Raw genomic sequence first — 6006 nt, 5'->3', positions numbered from 1 at the left:
CATTAGTCACTCAACTATCCCCACTTGTGATCTATTCTGATGTTAGAATTATTTTATCCTAGTGTTTGTGAAACGCCAACATATATTTCACATTGTACAATACTTAGAGGTGGATCACTACCATACATACTTCAGTACTGATTCTCATATCTATCCTGAGGCCTCAGCATTGATGTGGAATGATTCTTCACAGTCTGATATAACTAGTAGCCTAAGGATAGATGTTAGAGCACTACCTTTAGCACCTTTATGTTAATATAACATATATAACTGCCGGCTTGCAGTACAAACTATTGTATCGGATCTTAGTCTCATAGTGGCTGAATATCATGGACGTCTTTTGCGAGCTGCAACCTTGCAAGCTGTTTTTTGGGTTGCATAATTCTGATTCATATGTATTGTTATTGTGACAACTACTTTATATTTGAGATGAGCGGATGCATTTTTTATGCTAATTTGTACATTGGCATTAAAGTATTCTAAACCTGGGGAGACTTGAACCGACAACTTGCTCACAAGGAGCTGTTTGCATCTCTTAAGATATATAGGCCTGATTCAGTGCGGATCGCTATTGCGATCGCATCTGCGATTACACATGCAGTCTCACTGTGAAAATATGCTAATGATTGCAATCGCAATGTCGTCGCAGCACAACATAAGGACGCCCACTTCCCCTTACATCCATAATACTTAGCAAAGCAACAAATCAATCGGTAACATCGAGTGCCATCGCAGCCTTACGCACACTTGCACAAGGTCTGATAACCTCATCGCACGTAGTGAAAGCCCAAGCTGCGTATGGCATTGCAGTGACTAATTTATGCACGTCCCTGTAACAGCGTTCAAACGTACTGACACGCCTGCATTTTACCGACCACCCCCCAGTCACGACCCCCAAACGGTCACTTCCTGTCAATCACTCTGCGTAGTCACTGCAGTCCGATCGCAGTGAGACCTTCATGCATGCACATTGCGACGCATGCACAGAACGCAACAATCACCAAATTGCGTGCGTGCACAGTTGCGATCGGTAATGAATCGGGCCCAATGTCATTTTAAAAGAACATCATTCCCCTAGGATCATGCATGATTGCTAAAATGTAGTGACTCAATTTCAAGATGCTGCAAACTCTTAGGTATTGGAGAAGTGAATAAAGAACTGATTTCGAACGAACTGTGCATGCGATTGAATTTCAAACCATAATGTGCGAATACGCTGCAGGATGTGTACAAAGTCACAAGTAGGTGAAATTGAGTCGCATCTTTTGTGAACGGAGACTAATGTGAAGGAGGCGTTTCTGGGTGGCAAGTATCTAGACGCAAGGAGAGGCTGTTTCTGATGGGAGAGTTATGGGCGTGTTTCTGAAGCTCTGTGAAATTCTGAGTCGTGCTTACGGGGAAGGGACATCTGTTTTTTTTGTTTTTGCAATAACATTTTATTGAGTCCCAATAAGTCCCAAAAAAATCACCATGAAGGTGTCGTTCAAAGCAGTGGCATAAAGAATACGTACAATTTTAACAATTACACAAATACAGCTAGTAAAACCCAATGTGAACGAATACAAGTATAGTGGCAAATTTGGGTATAAGACCAAAATACTAAGTCAGGCAGATCCAGGTTCTTCCCGTAACATAGCAAAATAGCCGGACCATCAGCTGACCAACCTGCAGCAGACCATCTCTATTCCAGGGAGTAAAGAAACCCTCTGAAATGGAAGAGTTCTGCATTAGACAGGTAAGAAGAGAGATTGATGAGGAAATAGTAGGCAGGTTCCTAAGTTTCTTCCAGCAGGCCAATGTAGGGCCCACTGTGGGATGAGTGGAATGCGGGAGGACCGGAGTCCAGGGCAAAATCTCTGCTCACATATGAAGTAAAGCACCCTCAATTTGGACCTACTGCCTGGTAGAGGACGTTGTCGACCACGTAGCAATTCGGGCTTAATGAGTCATATATAATAATATTGTAAAATGCCGGATAGATGGAGCCTACCAAGAGACCTGCGTCTGCATAGAACCTGCAAAATTTATTACAGAGTGTGCACCTGCACTTTTTCCTTTTGTATGTGGGTGTATTAGGCCAGGAAGTCAGACTTTCAAGCAATTCGCTATCAACTTCACAAATAGTTTAGCGCCCACATTTAGGAAAGAAATTGGACGGGAACTAGAGCACTGGGTTGGGTCTTTACCCTCCTTAGGTATAACCGTAATATGGGCCTTTATGGCTTGTGGGTGAAATTGATGGGAGTCAGAATTTAAAAGCCTGGGCCAGCATAGAGACCCGCTTTTCATGAAAGTATTTATAATTGATACAGTAAATCCATCAGGTCCAATCACCTCCTCTGGCAACGTGGTCAAATTAATGCTTTATAAATAAGACAAAAATTGAGCGGAGAGACAGGACCAAGATGTAGAGAGAGGGGTCAGGTTATAAATCTTACTGTGGAACAATGAGGAGGAATGTACAATTGCTCCCTGATTAGTCTTCATCTTAGGGATGATGAGGGAATAGTGTTGTTTCCTCAGTGCTAGAGCCAGAAGCCTACTGTGTTTGTTCCCCCACTGACAGTACTTGTATCTACATCTCCTAAACGCTTGTTTAACTTTGTTGTTAAGTAGTTAGTTAAGCGCCTGGCGCATTGCCATTTCTATATACATATCCACTGTCCTGCTTTGGCCCTGCAGCAGCAGCAGCGGAAATCACAGGGAAAATGCCAGAGATCTGCGCATGGACAGCAGAGAAGTCATTTGGAACATGATGCAGACGCCATATTCCTGAAACCATGCGCAGGAGACTGGCACAATGCCAGAGTGGACTTCTGATCGCTCCAGCTGTACAGTCTTAACAAGTGATTGTTTATGCTGCAATTTTAAGGACTTCATGGTATTCAAAAGTGGTGACTTCGGGGACCCGGGGTTTTTTTAAGTTCAGACCATGACCCAGAATGCTCCAGGAAAGAGCGTCCGCTATATTAGGCGATGGATCTCTTGCAGCTAACATGAAGCTGGTTAAAGTGCATATACTAGTGATGACTGTCGCATCTTTTGATGCTAGACCAGTAGGTGGGATAGGCTTTCACTTTCAGTCGGATTGCCGTTTTAGTATATAAAAGTAAGTACAATACCGTAGCTGTACGGAAAGGCGTCCACAGGAGCGCCCGAGTCAGAATCAGCAAGGCATGGTATACAGTGCAAGCAATGGTATATGTTGAAATTTGCCCAATCATAATGCACACACCGGGGTAGATTTACTATGATGCGGTTTGTCATGCCGCCGATCACCTGTGGCCTTGGCCAGTAGTTTTAAAACAGCAATAGAAATTCATGTTAAATCAGACTTGTTTAGCAATAAAGTCTATTGCCATTCTAAAACTTTCAGCCAAAGCCGTGGAACATTGATGTGACATTTACATTTCAGATTTTCCACACACATAGGGCCTGATTCTCAGTCGCATGCAATCCGCACACAAGCCCCTTATTCACATAGTTGAACAATTTTCTTGGGACTGCACATATATAAAAATTTCTAAAAAGACCTATTGTGCATGTATAACACAGAGTCTACGCACGAAGGTGCTGTTACAATCGGTAAAGGTGATATCAGAAATTTGATAGAGAAGTAATGGGCAGTGGCTAGAAGCACACGCAGTATACTGTATGTCCGTCACATGGGCGTGTAATGGGAGTGTTACGGCGGTATCAATGCAAGTGGCTGCATTCACAGACGCATAGCTGCAACCATAGAGGAGACCATAGTCCAGTGTTGGCTAACCTTGACACTCCAGCTGTTGTGGAACTATATATCCCAGCATGCCCTGCCACAGTTTTAGCATGCCCTAATAGCAAAACTGTAGCAGTGCATGCTGGGTTATGTAGTTCCATAACAGCTGGAGTGTCAAGGTTAGCCAACACTGCCATAGTCAGACAAACAAACTGCATCTTCCATAGGGCTGGTGCACGTGTCGATGCTGCGAGTGATGGTGCGCCAATGGTGTGTTGTCTAAAGAAACACCTTGGGTATTACAGTTTCCAAAGACACTGAAAGTGGGCATCTCAGTACTTGCACATTCATGCTTCTACACCAGGAGAAGGGCAGATACCAGCATTTGCATATACCCACAGCCGCAACTCCAGCAACAGTCACAAGAGCGAATGCAGCTACAGCCATTACTTAATCAAGCACCTAGTATGCAGAGGTGTCTCCTGAGAAGGCATAGTAAATGCAGTGGTGTCATGATGGGGGTGCGGATCGCCTTCGGTGTCACCAAAGTGCCGGCTTTTCTGCAGTCACAGGAGCAGAGTACTGCAGTGTGACATTCTGCTGCACCTGGCTCCTGTCATAGAAGAGGAGCTAACAGTGCTGACAGCCCAGTCTGCAGGAGCAGCCCAGCATCTCCGGCGTAAAGTCATCGGGATCACCTGCGAGGCCACGCCCTTTGTTTTAGGCCATGCCCCTTTTCAGGTGCAGCCGCACCTCCGGTGCGCAGGGATAGTCATAGTGCGCATCGGGTGTCACCAGACCTGGGGATGCCTCTGAGTGGACGTACATAGATGTGCAATTTATGGACCATAAAAGCACACTGGTGCAATTCTTAGGGGTCTATTTACTAAGCAGTGTTAGGAGACAGAGTGAAAAGTGATAAGATGCCAGCCAATCAGCTCCCAACTGGGACCTTATCACTTTCTTATCACTTTTCACTCTGTCTCCTAACATTGCTTAGTAAATAGACCCCTAAGAGATTTTGCTCTGTGCAACCAGTGTTCATTGTTATTAAAGTATTCTGTATCTAGCCAATAGACAACATGGTATGGTAACTTATTTTATTTTCTATATCACTGACTTATAACTTGAAATAGTTTTCTTTAAAGTTATGGTACCTCATTTAATTTATTATATCTAACTTGCTGCCCTGTACATAGTTTCAAGCACACATTTTGTTGCTTTGGTCAAAACGAGACTGGGGGGGGATCCGGTCAATATCCCAACCGTGGGGATTCCAACGGTCAGTATGCCAGCACTGGAATCCCGGCGCCAGCATCCCGACTGCTGGAATCCGGGAGGTAAGTAGCGGCGTTAGGGGGTGGGTTACGTTAGGGTTTAGGCACTAGGGGGAGGGTAAGTGTTGCTAAGGGGGGAGGGTTAGGTTTAGGCACTATAGGGGGAGGTTAGGTTCAGGCATCGGGGAGGGTTAGGGTAGGGAGAGGGGGAGGGTTAGGATAGCGACCAACAGATGTCGGTATCCCAACCCTGTTGGGATGCCGGCATTGGGATTCTGACCGCCGGGGATCCCGAGCGCTGGCATCCCATAGCCATCCCGACAGTGGGGTATATTTACTAAAGTGTGGGTTTTTAGAATTGGAGAAGTTGCCAATAGCATAGTTAGATGGATTATATATATATATTAGTCCTGCTATCCCATATAGGAATGATGTTTTATATAATACCGTGTTTCCCCGATAATAAGACCTACCCCGAAAATAAGCCCTATGGAGTTTTTTTCACCATCCAAAAAAAATAAGACAGTGTCTTATTATCGGTGAAACACGGTATCAATCATAGTCAAGGAAAGTGCTACCGTCTGACTTAAATATAATTCACACCAAATAAGAAAGAGAAGTCTTTTTGGAAGTGCACTAGGGGATATACTGTATTTACTAAAGTGTGGGTTTTTAGAAATGATCTTGTCAATACCAACCAATCAGATTCTACTTAACACTTACCTAGCTCCTTCTAGAAGATAATAGATAGAATCTGATTGCTATGGGTAACATCTCCCCTTCTATAAACCCGCACTTTAGTAAATATACTACCTGTAGACTGAATCTATACGTGTCATTGTAAGTGCATAATCTTAGAGTAAAGTCACATGGTGTGGAACATTATGATGTCATAGACGGAATGTAGAGTTGCCATTGATGCAATAAAACAGAAGCCTCCTCTCTCTAATATACTTGCATCTCTGTCCTGGCATCATGTATTCCATCATTCTGTATGCCACTGTTATAACT

The sequence above is a fragment of the Taudactylus pleione genome, unplaced genomic scaffold, assembly GCF_031769625.1.
Source record: "Taudactylus pleione unplaced genomic scaffold, aTauple2 ptg000366l, whole genome shotgun sequence".
Lineage (NCBI taxonomy): Eukaryota > Metazoa > Chordata > Amphibia > Anura > Myobatrachidae > Taudactylus > Taudactylus pleione.
This window is presented reverse-complemented; position numbering follows the sequence as displayed.